The sequence below is a fragment of the Macaca nemestrina genome, chromosome 14 (genome assembly GCF_043159975.1).
Source record: "Macaca nemestrina isolate mMacNem1 chromosome 14, mMacNem.hap1, whole genome shotgun sequence".
NCBI lineage: Eukaryota > Metazoa > Chordata > Mammalia > Primates > Cercopithecidae > Macaca > Macaca nemestrina.
Window position 1 is genome coordinate 17,998,588 of NC_092138.1, and position 18,352 is coordinate 18,016,939.

General features: G+C 36.4%; 1 long non-coding RNA gene across 1 annotated transcript in view; it reads right to left on the reverse strand.

Moving 5' to 3' along the window:
* LOC105498731 (uncharacterized) overlaps window positions 1-18,352 on the reverse strand; it is a 52,224-nt gene that overhangs the window by 5,763 nt on the left and 28,109 nt on the right. Inside the window, exon 2 of the long non-coding RNA XR_011612405.1 lies at window positions 1,654-1,839. This is a non-coding gene — a long non-coding RNA (uncharacterized lncRNA). The remainder of the gene's footprint in view (window positions 1-1,653; window positions 1,840-18,352) is intronic.

Below are 18,352 nucleotides of genomic sequence, written 5' to 3' on the forward strand. Positions count from 1 at the left end.
TACACCCAATGCCAGTTCCACCATTGTCTTTTGGGAATAAATAACTTGTTTTTTATCTCACAGGCTCATATGTGGAAGGAACTTATCTCCAGGTGAGACTTTGGAATTGGAACCAGGGAATTGGGACTTTTGAGTTAATACTGGAATGAGTTAAGATCTCAGGGGACTTTTGTGAAGGCATGATTGTATTTTGAAATGTGAGAAAGACATGAGATTTGAGGGGCCAGGGAGGGAATGAAATGGGAGTCCCAGTGTTACAGGTGGGGCCTGGCGGGAGGTGGTTGGATTGTGGGAGTGGATCACTCATGAATGGCTTAGCCCCATTCCTTTGGTGATGAGTGAGTTATTGCTCATTAAGTTCAAGTGAGATCTAGTTGCTTAAAGGTTTGGGACCTCACCCCTCCCATTCTCCCACTCTCAACATGTGATATGCCTGCTCCCCTTTGCCCTCTGCAATGATTGTAAGCTTCCTGAGTCCTCATCAGAAGCAGATGCTGGCATCACACTTCCTGTACACCCTGCAGGACCCTGAGCCAATTAAACCTTTTTTCTTTATTAATTACCCAGTCTCAGGTATTCCTTTATTGCAATGCCAATGGAAATACAATTTAACCCCTTTGTATTGCAGTTTTCTCAACTATAAGATTGACTCAATGATAGCCACCTCCCTTGGTTTTTTTGAGACATGAATATGAAGTGTCTGGTGCAGTACACTTTACTGGAAAATAGTAGATGCTAAATAGCTGGAGTGATATCAGCATATCTCTTACAATGCCCACAAGTTATATTACCTGTTTGATCCAAATCTATTGTACCCTTGCTGACTTCCTAAAATAAAAAATAGGAGCAAATATTCACTTGACGGTGATAATCATGTGATAGTTTGTCATGTTAAGAGATACAGAAAGCTCTTTGTGTATACTTTACACAAACATGAGCAACTGATATTAAATCACCAAATCTGTATTTCCCAAAGTAGAAGGAATTATTTTGTATGAGGTTTGTATTAAAATTCACATTCCCAGATCTCATACTTACTGATTCAGAATTTCTTATAGGGGCCATGGAGCTAGAAATCTGGAATTTTTGGATAATTTTATGTTGGCTTCAATTTTTTCCAAGGTTTACATACTGCTGCTAAGTGAAGGTCATTCACTGAGCATGAGCAGTAAATTTATTTGAAAAGTTCCCAGTGCATAGAATTATTCTCTGACCACATATATGGGGGGTTTCTTTTCTTTTGAAAAATAAAATAGTCATGAGGAATAAAAATGTGTGGGAGCCTGAAGCTAACAAATCCAAAGTCAACATTGTTATATTTGTTTATAAAAATCCTGGTTGAAATGCAATTATGTGGTACTTGGAGGTGCTTGTAATTCAATGGCTGAATGCCTTTCATTCTTGTGCCCACCATCAACCCAATGGGTCAGTTTCCCTCAGTTCATGGTCCTTTCACATCATGAGTTCTTATATGCACATACCTTCAGGAACTATAGAATTATATATTCATTAACAAGGCTTATTTTCTGAGGCTAGCCCTTGACCATGAAATCCCTTCTGCTTGAAAGCTAGACCAAGAGATTGCTGTCCACGTATAAATGGTTGTATGGTTCACATTTTTTTTTTTTTCCCAAAAGAACTAGGAAAGCTTACCAAGACAAGTCAATCAACAGGGGCTGTACTCTCTTGCAGATCTTTTCATTACATTCCTGGAACAACAATTTTCCAGAGAGTGTTGCAAGGTAAAACAATCTCAGGGGATTATTGAAGCGTTTTTGTGTTGAGCACTAGGGATCAGGGTCTTCCTCCTATGTACAGCCAAGCCAACTTAGTCAGCTCCTATGAGAAGACAAAAGGGAAAACATTACACCTGAATTGGGATTACGCTCTGCCGATGCCTCACACAAGCACACGCATATCCACTACTGCGGAACACGGCGTTCCTGAATGCCCTCTGGGGATTCGTGAAAAGCCTGGTCTTTTTATTCTCATTAACTGATACTTCATTTAAAATAATCAATTTACCTGTATTACAGTCCAGATACTTCATGAGTTGTTGTTCTGACCCAAAATTTTAGCAGATATTAGCTGGCTGCTTACTAATCCCATTTCATCTTCTCCTCAGGCACAAAAATCAAGCGTCTTCTCTAGCCTTCCTTGCAAAAAGGCATGGTTGTGAGCCTGAGTTCCAGCCAATGAAATTAAACAGAAGGGATGTGTGCCACTTCCAGAGCTGGCTCATAAACAGCCTTCCACACCATATACACTATGTTCCTTCTCTATCCAGTGGCTTGTATACATAGCTACGTAGGAAGCTATGTGTTAAAGATAATAAAGCGAACAACAACAACAACAAAAAACCCAAGTTCTTGAATCACCACTTGAAGAACAGCCCACCAATCAAGAATACCTACTTTATATGTGCAAGAAATACACTCCTATTATATTAAAGAATTGCAATTTTAGCTTTTTATGTGGTATGGTGGTTAGCACTACCCTAATACATAAACCTAGCACACAAGTGTATCATATGTTGGAAACAAACCAGTTACAGCCACCAGACATTGAGTCCTCCAAAACACACTTCCAACTCAACTGTACACAAAAAAAGTTTTACATAGTTCTCATATTAAGAACTATTTTTCTCATAGTTTACTTAATTATCACTGAGAAAGGAATTCAGTTTTAAAATAATGATAATCCTTGACAAGAGTTTACAAAACATTTGCACATTGTCCTCAGATAAAGATGACAGAAAACATTCTCATTTTCTCAGGAAAAAGAAAACTAGGGGAGATGAAATGACATTTCCAAAATAACCCTGGTAAGTGAAGAAACTAGAAATCAGACTTTGGTCTTCTGACTCTAGATCAGACCAATGTTCTAGAATTCAGAACTTGGTCTTTTGATTATTTCCCTCAAACTAACTTTTTCCTTTGCACTCTTGATGAAAACTCATAGCCACTTCTCATAGAGAACAAAATCAGCTCAAGCCTGTTTGCCATAAGGCAAATATAGCACAAAACACTCCTACTTAGTGTCAGGGTCAATTGATAACTTGAATAGAAACCAGTGCTTTGAGAATGTCCTGACTCCCCCTAAAAGTCTATGGGGTCCTATTCCTGATTCTTATTTGCATTTTTGAGTTGCTAGTGTCGTCTTAAAAATCATCTGGTCTGATTTGAGGCTCCTGATTCCAAACTCTGACTCTCAAATCATATTGTACTTTCCTCAAGCTAACATCCTGTATCTAAACTTATTTCGTTTCATTTAACCAAGTTTTCTCAGTTGAAAGTACCCGATTTTGAATCTTTTCTTCTGTAAGAGGTCAGAACAAATGTAAGCAACCAAGTTTGTTTTGCTGAGATCCAGTAGAATGACCACAGCTGGATTTGTTCTGATTCTAGACTCAGAAGAACATTTCTGTCTGTCACTAATTTTTCACTACCCTTAAAAACTTCTGCTGGCAAAGGATTAGATGTTAGTTTGTGTTCTTCCACAGGCATTTTTCTTTTAAGCCCAACAGATTTTCTCTCCATGAGATGCATTGACTTCTTAGCGGACTCTAGGATAATCCATCCCACTGGAACACCCAGTTTGCATCTCAGTGTGACAGCAGCCCTAGCACGCCAGCACCATCATGGTAATAACTTACAGCTGAGCTTGCTGCATTCTAGCCCTTTTAATGTAACTGTGTGTGTACAAGTATAAATATTCCCAGAGACGAGGAAAATATGCTTAATTATTTTATTGCATTATTCTACAGTGTACATGGTGTCTCTCCAGGCATTGAAAATAGCCCAAGTAAACCACAAATAAGATAAATCCTGTGATCATCAAAATGAGGACACAATCCAAAATGTGACTTTGGTTTGTGGTTGAATATGTTTGAGTGGAAGATTATTGTCTGTTTCATCTTGATTCTGTTTCTTTTATGTTATATTTAAATTAATTACACATGGAAATACTTCTACAATGAGATATGGTGCTGATTTCCTAAGAACAAAGTGTGGTGGAAATCCCTGGATTTATCTGGGAAACATTTGATGTGAAATTACTCCAATTTTTATTTAGTTATAACTCTGACATCTAACAGCAACAACAACAACAAAATGCTGCATGTGACAATTCTCATTGTCAATCTTGTTTCTTCTTATTCAAAAAGAAGAAAAGAAAAGAATGAGAAAAACAAAAATCATTACTGTAACGATATGAAGGTCAATTAAAAAAACATATTGCAAGACCCAGGTAATTGGACTTGCCAATCATAGTTTCCTTTCTCATGTATTACATTATTTAGTGTCTATTAGGCATCCTTAACTCACAATATGTTATTTACCACGTAAGAAAGGCATGGATAGTTTTTACTCTAAGTGGGATACAAGTTCCTATTTTATGCTGTGTAAATATAGTTTCTAAAAGCATTAGGTCCCACTTTGAAATGCCTATGTGAGCCATAGATGAGGTGAACATTTCATTTCTAAAAAGCACCATGATTTGTCTCTTTATCTTGCCCAGAAAAGATGTCCAGAGAACTAGCCTGGATACTCAATCAGAAGGAAATAGCCAAGTATTTCATTAATATACTTCCTTAGTTATCGTAAATAATAAAAAGACTAGAAAGAATTGCTAGGTTTAAACAGAACATAGGTGTACAATAATTAATTGTTGAATGAATGCATGGAGGGATGAATTGATGAATGATTGGATGAAAATAGATGGATTATTGCTGCTGGGTAGGTCCAGGTCTGAGCTGATGTCAAATGTGATGATAGAGGTATGAGGAAATTTCCTATGGAGACCTTGCTGAGGGGGAAGGGGCCCACTGTGATGGTTATCATCAGTATGGAGCTTTCACAAATCTAAATAAATTTCTTTCCATAAAAAGTATCTACTATTTTTCCTTACATGACCCTTTACAACGACATTCTGGGAAAATAAGACTTCATAGAGGAAAGTGTTAACATGCTCTTCCATAAAAAAAAGTAAAAGTCTGAAGAAGGAATAAGATTTGGTGAGTGTCACCATCAGAAATATCCATGGTGACACAATGAGAGAACACTCTATACTTGTTAGGATGGTTATCTTAAAAAGAAAGAGAAAGAAAACTAAGTGTTGGCAAAGGTGTGGAGGAATTTGAATTCATGTGCATTGCTGATGAAAATATAAATGATGTATGCACTTGAAAAAAGGGATGGTGATTCCTTAAAAACATTAAACCTATAATTACCATACAATCCAGGAATTCTATTTCTGGATATATACCCAAAAGAACTGAAAGCAAGGACTCAGATATTTATGCACTCGTGTTTACAGCAGCATAATTCACAATAGCTAAAAAGTAGAAGAAAGCTAAATGTCCATTAATAGATGAATGGGTAAGCAAAATGTGCTGTATAAATATAGGGAATATTTTTCAGCCTGAAAAAGAAAAAAAACTTGACACACACTACAACCTGGGTGAATCTTGAGGACATTATTTTACGTAAAATAAGCCAGTCACACAAAAAGACAAATATTGCATGATTCTACTTGTCCAAAATAACTAAAGTAGTCAAATTCAGAGACAGAAAGTAGAATGGTGGTTTCTAGGTGTTGGAAAGTATGGGATAGGAAGGGAGGAATGTGGAGTTAGTTTTTAGTAGGTATAGATCTTCACTTGGGAAAGAAAAAGTTCTAGAAAGGGATGGTGGTGAGGGTTCACAACAATGTAAATGTACTTAATGCCACAAAACCATTCACTGAAAAGTTATGTGTATTTTACCATAATAAAAATAAATATCCATTAGAACAAAAGCGTTTTATGCAATTAAATATTCTCCCAGCAGAAGTCCAGGAACTATGAATCAAAGGCTAAGATTTAATGACCTTTGTAAGAGTCACTGGATCTTTGCATTTTCTTCTTGTATTAACACTTTTTCTCTCTGACCTCACTTATTATTAATAACAGAAAAGAAACTTAAAATTCTAATGTCTTGTTTGTTGACCTTTAGGAGGAAGAAAACTACCAGACTTTCTTTAACTCTGAAGCAAGCAAAAAAAGGCAGAAAATGCTGAAGGAATTCATAATTATTATTATAGACAAAAAGGAAAAGAAAACTAGGACTAGAACACTGTGACAAGAACGAAACAGTACTGGATGACATCATGTTTTATATGACTTTCCAATAACAGTTCAGATAGAGCCTACAAGAGACCAAAACCTCACCATCAAGAGAAATAGAAGCAGAAAGAATAAAAAGGGCACCGAAGAAGCACAACATAAAGCTGAGGTATGGCAGATCACCAGCTCTTTGCTGTATCTCAATTGTGTCATTCTTCTACATTGAATTCTACTTAGAAGTATTTGTGCTGATCTTGCCTACTAGGCTTGGAATTCTCTCAGTTGGCATGTAGTAGTCATTCAATAAACATATGCTGAGGAAATGCATGATGAATAAATAAATATGTGAATATGCTAACATCAGTTGGAATTCAGTTCAATCCATAAAACCTTTCAAGGTGCAGTGAATGTTCTTTTCCAGGAATTGCAGTGTATCAGGCAAGCCAAATACATAAATAATTAATAGTAGTGGACTCTGACAAATGTATAATAGAGTTGAAAAGAAGTTAAGAAAAATGAAGACCACAGAAAGGCTTTTCAGAGGAGGTTAGATTTTAATAAGCCTTTGAAAAACGGGAAGATTCTGGAAGGTAGCTAAGAAGCAATTAGAATCCTAGAAAGACGGGAAGACCAGTGTGCTTCAGGACACAGAAGCAGGAAATACACAAGCTGTCATTGGAGAACAGCAAGTACCGTTTCTAGTCTCATAGAATTAAGAATGTATTAGTGAAGGTCTTTTGGGAGTTTGGGGAAAATTGTAAAAGTTGAGTTGGAAGCCTGAGAAGCTGTATGTTATTTTTCACATAATGGGAGACTATTGGAAAGTTTTGGGTAGGAAATAAACTTAGTTCCTGTGATGGTTAATACTGAGTGTCAACTTGATTGGACTGAATGATGCAAAGTATTGTTTCTGGGTGTGTCTGTGAAGGGGTTGCCAAAGGAGATTAACATTTAAGTCACTGGACTGGAAAAGGCAGACCCACCTTCAACCTGGGTGGGCACAATCTAATCAGCTGCCAGTGTGGCCAGAATAAAGCAGGCCAAAGACTGTGAATTAACCAGACTGACTTAGCCTCCCAGCCTATATCTTTCTCACATGATGGATGCTTCCTACCCTCAGACATTGGATTCCAAGTTTTCAGCTTTGGACTCTGACTGGCTTCCTTGCTCCTCAGCTTGCAGCTGGCCTGTTGTGGGATCTTGTGATCATGTGAGTTAAAACTCCTGAATAAATTCCCCTTTATGTATACATCTATCCTATTCATTCTGTCCCTCTAGAGAACCCTGACTAACATAGTCCCTTTAGGCTTAAAAACGATAACCCTGGAAGCAATGTGGATTATGAATCTGCAAGAGGGAGTAATGAGAGTGATTATGAACAATAAGGAGGATATTTCAAAGAGCCAGGATAGGCATCAAGGACCCAACTAGGGTGATGGCAATGGAAATGGGGATGCACATGAGAGACTCCTACAATTCTATCTTCTGAATGGTTTAGGAACTTTGGGAAATGGAAATATAATGGGCATGAATACCTTTGTAAGGTAGGATGGAAAACAATGCATGCAAAAGAAAATGGTTGAAATAATATTTTTTACTATGTAACAATTTCATCCTTAGAAAATTCCTTTAACGTAGCCCTCTACAGTGTTCTTCTGAGGTTTTTTTTTTTTTCACCTTACATGGTTTCCGCACTGATCTTACTTGAGCAATTGTAAGTTTATCAGCACAGTCTTTCTTGGAGAGCATAATCCATCTGTACTGATCAAAAATAGCTGTGGTCCCTAATTTCAGTCCTGAGCACTGTGAACATTATCATAAGCTGGGACAGGGCCTGAGATGCTGAGTGGACATTGACACAGGCTTATAGGAGGAACAACTGACAAAAAATGGGAACAGTTCACCTAGAAATGGAGGGAGGTTTGGAGAAAAGAGTCCCAACAATTGAGCCAGAAGAATCTTGATTTTTCCTTTATTTTAGCTGAACCTCATCTTCCTTTCCTGTAAACAATTAATTTCCCTTACCTCAGAGGGCATTTCGAACACGATTTTTAAGTGGTCCATAAAATTAAAAACAAGAAAGAAATAAGGTTTATTTTTATTGTATTGGAAGGGTCATGAGGGTTTCTGAATGCTCTCTGTGTGGAAGAAATGGGAGACATTTTCATATCCTCTTGGAAGGCTCGGTTAGGATCAAAAGCTTTGTGCTCAACAAGGAAACAAGTTTGGTACAATGGGAAATGCTGTGAAGATACAGTAGCTTGTTTTAGGCTATGGAGAGTGGTCTGTTGTGTCTCTAGGAAAGCATGCCAGTCTAGTGGTTGGTGAGATTAAAGCATGAAATGGGGAAGTGGAGTATGTGTTTCTTAGATCCCACATTCTATAAGTCTAAGAAAAGTTTCTCTCTCATTATGACTGAACACTTTTAGATGGCACTTTAAAATGCAGTGCCAACAGGTTTCAAACAAACTAAAAAGTAATGTGAAAACAACTATTTTCTTAACAGTAAAACAAAGAAACAAACTTCTCTGTGAGAAGCTGGAAGAAAAGCAAAGAAGTCTAGTTTCCCAGTGATTCTTCAATCTGGAGAATTTGAATGTGACTCTGTTGGAAAAAACTCTCAAACCATTTTTCCTCTGCTCTCTTACCAAAAGAACAACAACCATCAACACAGAAGACATCTGTGACCACAAAATATGGGTGATTTCTCCCCACCAGCAAGAAAGCAATCAGTTCTGCAGTAGATACCAGCTGGGTGTCTTCCAATGCAGTTCTGACCCTACCTACTTAGAGATATTGTCAGATCCCACAGGTTGAAGGCTCAGTCCCCAAAACTGCCTCCTGCCTTCAGACACTTCAGTCACAAGTTTGGGCCTCCAGAACCTCTGACTGGCTACAAGTTGGGGTTCCTGTGACCCCTCTTTGGGTTCAACTAACTTGCTAGAGCAACTCACAAAACTCAAGGTAACACTTGTTTTACGTTTATTGCTTTATTATAAAGGATATCACAAAGGATACAGATGAAGAAATGCATAAGGTAAGGTATGGGGCAAGGGGTACAGAGCTCTTATGTCCTTCCTGGGTCTGTTCTCACACTGCTAATAAAGACATACCTACCTGAGACTGGGTAATTTGTGTAAAGAAAAAGAGTTTTAATGGACTCACAGTTTCATGTGGCTGGGGAGGCCTCACAATCATAATGGAAGGCAAAGGAGGAGCAAAGTCATGTCTTACATGGCGGCAGGCAAGAGCGTGTGTGTAGGGGAACTGACCCTTATAAAGCCATCAGATCTCATGAGACTTACTATCATGAGAACAACATGGGAAAAACCCGCCCCCATGATTCAATTACCTTCCAGCAAGTCCCTCCCATGACATGGGATTATGAGAGCTACAGTTCAAGATGAGATTTGGGCGGGGACACAGCAAAACCATATCACTGGGTGTGTCTAGGAACCTCCATGTACTCAGCTCTCCAGAAGCTCTCTGAACCCTGTCCTTTAGGCCTTTTACAAAGATTTTATTTGTTGTCCATAATTGACAACCATGTAGAAATTTGATTGGACAAAAAGGGTATGACCTAAACCCAGTGAGGCCTGTGTGTTCAGATTCTTCTTGGCCCCTCTGTGCAACATGTGCAGCATGCCTTTCTCTGGGATATGGGCCAGGATTCTCTTTGGAATGATAGACTCAGATGTAATGATGACAGTCAGATAGAGTCCTGCCTTGGGCGGGTGAAAGGAGGGCAGAAGAAGGTCAGAGAAAGACGTGCTGTTTCCTGAGACCTGCTTCTGAAGGCTAAAGGACCACAACATTATAACCAAGGCTGTGGGAGCTACAAGCCAGTAACCATGAATAAAAATCTATAAAATATCACATAATCACTTCCTGATGAATGACAGAGTAAACAAAGGATAGAGATCATTTCTCCTACCACTTTCTATAAGAGTTTTCTCCAGGAAATGCTACATTGTTATGCCATACCACAGATTTAATGGAAAAACAAGATGCAGTAGATATGGTCAGGCTTTGGAATCTATACTACCTCTCACTGGATGTGAGGCCCTGAGCAACTTCTGTAAACTCTTTAAGGCCAAGTGTACTCAACTGTAAAAATCAGGTAATAATTCATAAACTTTATACCTAGTATTAATGTGGCAAAGTGGGGAAGTGTCCAGATTTGTGCCTTAGTGGGATATATAACTCATAATGTCTAGCAGATAGTTGGCCCAGCCTTCTATAAATGCCTTGAAGTAGAGGTTGAGGAGCTGTCCACGAGGGAATCCAAGTTCAGTTCACCACTGAACTGATATACATGGACATGTCTTGTAAGCTGTCGAGTTTTGTGCAATCAAAGCCAAGAATAGGCTGTGCACAGTGATGAACACCTGGAATCTCAGCACTTTGGGAGGCTGAGGCAAGCAGATCACTTGAGCCCAGAAGTTTGAGACCAGCCTGGGCAACAGGGCAAAACTCTGTCTTTACAAAAAAATACATACACAACAAAAAATTAGCTGGGCATGGTGGTGTGCTACTCAGGAGGCTGAGGTGGGAGGATTGCTTGAACCGGGGAGGTTGAGGCTGCAGTGATCATGCCACTGCACTGCAGCCTAGGCAACAGAGTGAAAACATTTCAGGAAAAAAAAAAAAAGCCAAGATTATTTATTGGGAATAAAAGACTCATGTTAAGTGAAATTGGAACCAATGAAAACAGTACAACAAGAACAACAAAAATAAATAAATATAATAGAAATATAATAGAACAAAACCTCCATTTGTGGAATAGATGAATGAGATATGAGCCACAAAAATCTATTTGTAGTAGCAATTATTAATAAGAGGCTCCTAGGGGGAATGTGACCTTAAGCACTAACAGAACAAAGGATTATGAGTTGGTCCATTCACAACACTTAGACTTCTGAATGACGTCTGCCATTCACAATGTCTCCTGACTCGACAAGAGGAGTGGTGAGAGGGATGAAACTGAAATAATAATTTCTTTTAAAACCCTAGCATATATCTGGCTGCAGCCATGCTATGTGATATTTTCCAAACACTGTAACCAACAGGGGAGAAATGTTTTATTTCACTTTGCCATGGGTGGCCATGTAGGTTTATCATCGCCAGGACTCCAAGGAATCAGTTTGGAAGCTCCTAGTTGAAGAATATGGGTGAGCACATTCAGTGCAGCCTGGAGGTTCCCTGGCAGGTTCCCAGGAGCCAGGATGCTCCACAAGAGAGCATGATACCAAGAGGGTGCCCAGCAGAAGGACCTGGTAGAAGACTGGAGTGCTAGGAAGGGTAAGGTTCATGGTAGAACAAGGCAATATCCTGTACCAGAGTGAAGAAGTCTCTGCTTAATGAAAATATTCTTTCAAACCCTGAATGCATAATAGTCAGTATTTAGAAATCAAAAAAGAAAAAGGTATATATCAGGGATGAAAAGCCACAAAATGTTCACCCATCACTTCTTAAAGAATTTTTAAGATGTTACTAATGTATGCAGAAGTTGACTGACAGACTAGCTGTCCTTTCATAATGCAATGCTCCAAAAGAAGTCGGCCTGATCACAGAAACGACAGAATCAAAATAGCTAACACACTAAGAAACCCCAGGGTTTCCAGTTCTTATGTTTTCTGTGACCTTCAAGTTTAACTTCAAATCTCAGATTTATGTGAACTTTAAAATAGATTCATGAGTTTCATTTTAAGTCACTGTGATTTCCATGGGTTTCTTAAAAAGACATTAGCAACAAATCACTCAGGGCTCATTTCAATTATACCCCAGTCTTTTGATACTTCTGGAACCCAAAGAAGCAAGAAAAGTTTGGGGAAATTTGTTTTAGTGTATTTATATTTTTTTCCTATGGATACAAAATGCGCCAGGAGAAAGGATTCAGGTTCACGCTTGTATGACAATGGTTGTAAAGAACTCTAGCTCTGATTATAGTAAAGGGGGAGATTAACGGGTTGATAAGACTTCACTGATCAAACGCATACTTTAATATTTAGTTTAAGAATCTGAAGTGAACTCCAGATGTGTTTATGTGAGCCAGGCACCCTGGTAACCAGACTGTGAAATAAACCTGCTTAGGCAATGTGTAGGTGAGGGTAAAATAACTGGTTGACTCGGAAATTTCAATGATCAGACAAGACATTGTAAAATAGAAAAGCCATCAATTCGTTGCTAAATTTAGCTAGCCAGTTTGGTCAGAAAGATCATTTTGTTAGACCTGACCTTTGAATTATGAAATATCTAATAAGAAAAATTGTGATATAATAAAATATTAAATTTCTTGGGTAGCCAGAGAACTGCCTACAATGCAGACACAGTTTTGAAACAGAAAATGTAAAATAGCAATCTCCAGGAACAGCATCAACAATTTCAGCAATTGCTAGAGAAGTAAAATAAATGAAAATATTTACAAAAATTATTTAGGTAAGATCCAGAAAATATTTTGTAGCACTCCTCGATTAAAATAGCATTCCATTACATAGGGCCAACAAGAGAATGCATTTTTATAACCCTGGATATCTCTCCCAGTCCTACTTTTGGAAATGTAATGGATGGAAAGAAGGTAGGCACTGCAGTAAAAGGATACTCCATTTAATTGACTCTCCATTCATTTACAAGGAAACTCTGCTCCTTGAGTAACATGCAGTATTGGGTATGCTGGATGCTAGAGATCAGAGGCTGGCTCTGACACATCTACTCCTCATGTCTCCTACCACCTATGCGGCTACACGCTTAACAAGACGGGTAGTGTTTGTTCCTAAAACTATTACAGCTACTTTTAAGGGGATGAAATATGAGGAAAATAAAAGTATTTCAGAAAAATTGTCATTTCTCTGAAAACTAAGTTGAATGCTTAGTAAAATCTCAGTAAAAATGAGTACTAAAAATGCTGTAACATTAAGTTTAAGGAAGAAAATTGTAAGGTGTCCTGTTTTAAATTGTTCTGCAAGTGTGTTTAAACTGTCATTCATCTTTAAATAAGCCAAATCTGGAATGTAATGACTTATGGGCTTGATCTACACAATAAATATAATATTCTAACTGATGATGCCGAATTCCAATCAGTGCAATAAAAGAGGTTTGATTGATGCCACATAAGAACTCAAACAGTATTGACTGATTGGCAGAAACTCTACAAGTATATAGTTCACATTAAAATAAAATGTGTAAGATATAGGAATACATTGCATGATATTGTGTATATATGTGTATGTATTACTGTATGAATCATATTGTATGATTCCCTGCTTTAATTGAAATTTCTGCTTAACTGGCCAAATACTTAGGGAAGCCATTTTCAATAAGAGGACTTCTACAGAATAATCATGTACCCTTTTAAACTATCAGCCTAAAATGATAGAAATTCAAGAAACCCTTGATATATAAGACCATTTATGTCACTCAAGTGAATTTTTTTCCACTTAAAGGAAAAACTAGAAGTTGCTTCACCCTGCCTTTTTCCAACATAGAGTGGAACTTTGTACAAAAGTACAAAATGAAACAAGTAAAAAAATTCTGAGAAATTGCAAGATCAAAAAGAAAATGTGAACACAATGCAATTGAACAAACTGAAGTACAGTATAATTGAGTAGATAGGAGTGAGCTCAGAATCAAAAGACAGTTTGGGTATAAAATATCCTGGCTGTGATTTTGGACAAATAAATGACCTTCTCTGTCTTACTTTCCTCTTCTGTTAAATAGTAAATGAAAAAAACATACGTAATCTATAAAGATATTTTAAGTATTAAATAAAATGCTATACTCAAGGTGCATAACAAAATACATAACACATATATGGTATTGAATAAATGCTATCATTAGCAATTTAAAAAAACATTTGTTAACATAGTACTAGTAGCTACTTATATGTTGTGCTGCTAAAATCCTCTTTTCAGCTATGAAAACTTTTCCCAAGTAGATGAAGAGTTATTTCTCTGTTCTAAAAATATACTAGACTCACACAATACAATGTACTTATTTTATGTATAAAAATAACATTTGTCTTCATACAGTGCGTGTTTATGTGTATCTATGTGTATATATAAGAATAAAGTAGAATTAAAATTGATTGTAAATGTATATCATATGATTTCTTATGTAACACATATTTTATATTAGATTTAAATGTATATACAGATATGTGTGTATACATAATACATATACATATATATAGTGAGTGTTTGTATGTGTAGTTTTTTTCTGCTGGCCTTAAACCACCAAACATATTTTGCCTAAGATGATGCAGTCTTTAAAGAATACTGCATAGCTACTCATTCACAGATGCATCTGTCTCTGAAATGGGATGTTACAAAGAGCCTAGAAGCCACTTAAATCAAGGTCTTATGAAAACTTTATCCCCTTAGAACCAATAAAAGAAAACAATGAAAGATGAATGAACACAAAATGCATTTTTCCCCTAAGATGAAAACAAATCTAATTTTGTTCTTATTTGATGGAATTACTATGTCTTCTAAAAATTGATGAAACTCTGTATCCAATTTTTAAATGCAGATTGAATAATTTATATAGAAAGTTATTAAAATAAGTTAGCACAATGGTTATGCTATAATCCTTTTATAAAAAGTACATATATGTACATAAGTTTGTGTATGTATATATAAAGGTAAATATAGAGTTATACATACTGGAGATTCGGTATTTTAAGGAGCAGAGGTTAGTCAAGGACATGAGAAAATGAGGAGAGAAATTATTGCTTTTATTAATATATTTTATATTAGTATAGTAGAGTAGATACATATTTTTCTTATCTAATTTTAAAAATCAAATGTAATAAAATGAGTAGAATAGAATCCAGGTTGTTCTCTACAATGATTGACATGGGTAAACTAATTTCACATTCTCAGGTGGCAGAAAAAAAATAACTGATATTCCTACTTAAATAATTCTAGGGTGTTCTATTGCAGTAATGATACCCTAGGCATTTTATACCAAATCTCCCATTGAAAATATGAACAAGATTAAAAATCTCTTTGAAGGCAATGGAGAAGTAACCTTTCCATGAAGAATTACAATGCCAAGATCCAAGAAAAGAAGAAAATCTAGAAAGTTGAACCCAGCATTTCAGGTTGCTTTTCTTCTGGGTTTCTTCCAATTTCTAATAAGATAGTTAAGAAGCCAACTTGTTGATCTGCGTAACCAAACCCTCACAGATCTAGAGAGATAAAAATTAGAATTTGGGTCTTGGCAATGTAGGTAATGGGTCCCTGGAAAACTCTCCAAGTTTTCAATTAGGATTCTGAAGGGCCACATACCCCTAGAAGCAAGGTAAGCCAGAAATAAAACAATCCTAGCAAAGTCTAAAACTTATCTTGGCATCATCTCAATTTTTGATTGGACTAATGTGACCTGGGATGGCTAGTTCCTCTGTCAAAGAAATATATATATTTTTTTATTTCCAGATGCAAATGTAATTCTTTTCAGAAGGAAGATACCATTAACAAGAGTCAATTTATCTTTTCAATTTTTCATATACAATGTCCAGCATTCAATCAAAACTACTCAGTATATGAAAATACAGGACAGTGTGATTGAAAATCCAGAGAAAAATACCCTATAGGAACAAACCTACAAGGATTCTAATAAATAGAGATAACAGACACAAACTTTAAAATAGCTGTGCTTAATATGTTCAAGAATAGCAAAGAGTTAGAATTTCAGTGGAGAATTAAAAACTATTGAATAAAAAGATTCCCTGTAAAATAAATTGCTTTCTTCTCTATTATGTAATTTTGTATGACTTTCAGAACCTTTGAATTAATCATATCAGTAGCTAAGACACCAATTAACCCAAACTTAATGACCTTATAATGTTTCTCGTCACAGTATCTGTTTTCCTAGACATTTTAAAATTTGGAGGATCAAAAATTTATTTAACAATATCAATTTCATAGTTTCCAAAGATTATGATTCTTTCTGATCACATTATAGTTTGGAAACACTGTTTTACTCTTTTTGATAAGTGACTCATTTCATCCAATTTTTGGTCTCTCCCTTCTTATTCCCACATAATTTTCAACTTGATTCCCTTCCTATTGAAAATGTCTTCTAACAATTTCCTAATTATAAGTATTATGAATATAGATGAATAGCTACAGAAAACGAGCTATATAATGTCTGCACTACAGATAATATACCATTAAACCATAAAAACTGAGAATTTAATGACAGAATAAGTGTTGAAAGGCATAAAATTACATGAAAATAAATTAAAAATTAAAATCAAGCTTATTGTTTCTTTTATTTAGAGAACAGCAGCTGCTTCTGCGTTATTTTTATTTGAAAAGTTTTATTCTGTATTGATATCTCAGCTTTTCCTATATATGTATGCATGCATACACATTCATCATATTTACAAACCATGGAATATATAGAAAACAGCAGGCCAAATTGACATAAATTTTGTGTTCTAAAATATCTCCCTTGGCCCAAAATTAAAAATGGAGAATTTCATCCAAGAAAAACAAATTCTAAAATTATGAAGTTATGGCATGTTTGAAAGTACAAGTTTTCTTTTTTGAAACAACTTAAATGGGTACACTTTAGTCATAATCATATTAGAAAGAAAGCAACCTTTGATAAGAATTATATGTTAAAATGTTGACCGGGAGAATTCTGCTGCTTCTTGATGCTGTAGCTTATAGCATACCAGTGCTGCCGCTGAGAAAAACTTTTAAAGCCCTCAAAATACAAAACATCTGTTTGTAGACATCAGCATGCTACTGTGACAAAAAGGACTGGAGGACCCAGAGTATACACCAAAGGAAAGCTCGTTGAAGTGAGCTCAAATTCTGCCTGTTGATATATCCTACAGCGCTTTTGAGCCCTGGCATGAGATGATGGCCTAGAAAGGAAGGCAAAGTTTAGTTGCTAAGACATGGGAGTGCTTTAGGCCGTCTCATGAGCATGGGAAGCCAAAATTTGAAGTTTAAGGCTGCCAAAGCAGCCAGATATTAAGGATCCTAAATGTAGGACAGACAGACCGAGCATGGTGGCTCACGGCTGTAATTCCAAAACTTTGGGAGTCCAAGGTGAACGGATCACTCAAGACCAGAAGTTTGAGCCCAGCCTGAGCAACATGGTGAAACCCCGTCTCTGCTAAAAATACAAAACTTAGCCAGGTGTGGTGGCACAAGCCTATAATCCCAGCTGCATGGGAGACTGAGGCACAAAAATTGCTTGAACCTGTGAGACACAGGTTGCAGTGAGCCGAGATAGTACCACTGCACCACTCCAGCCTGGGTAACAGAGCAACACTATCTCAAAAAAAAAAAAAAAAAAAAAAGGATAGTATTGAGGTATAGAGAACTAAGACTAATACACTAATATTTGGAACTCATTTTCTTCTTGAGTCACTTGCTTAATCTAAGAAAGACAATAGGCTAAAATGTCAAGATTAAGATGGCTGAAAGGCATAAGAAAACATTATCCCTTTTTGCTAGGGAGCAAAAATTAGAGTTTATGACATGCAAAGTTCGAAAGGGCTTAGGAAGCTCCAGGCTGTGAGTTGAATCCACTGAAGGTGGATGAGTGGAAGAAAACCAGAAGTAGAATGATCCTTACAAAGATTGCAAACCAGCTTTGAGTCAGGACAGTCCGAAACTTAGATTGAGTTGATCTGACTTTCTGCTGTCTGCCAGAAGAAAGAATGAATCCACTCTGGAGGAAGATGACATTATTCAAAGCCTCTACAATTTTTCATCATAATATTCAATATTTAATCAGAATTAGCAGCATGCCAAGAAATAAGATGAAGAGAAAATAGAAACAACACAAACAAATCCAAAGACCTAGATATTGATATAATCAGAATGTATTTTTAAATAAGTTATACATTTCAGAAAATAGAGAATAATGTGAAATACCTCAGGAAAGAACTTTAATATAAGAAAAAGAGTTTAATGGATGTTAAAGAAATGAAAAATATGGTAACAGCAAATAGGAACTCAATACAGTTGGCCCACCATATCCATGAATTCTGCACCATGAATTCAATCAACCACAGATCAAAAATACTTGAAAAAATAAAATAAAAAATAACAATACAACAACAAACATAATCCAAATAAAATACGCAGCATATCGACTATTTACATGGCATTTACATTTTATTAGGTATTATAAGTAATCAAGAGATAATTTAAAGTATGCAAGAGGATGTGCATAGTCTATATGCAAATACTGTGCCATTTTATATAAGGAACTTAAACATCTGTG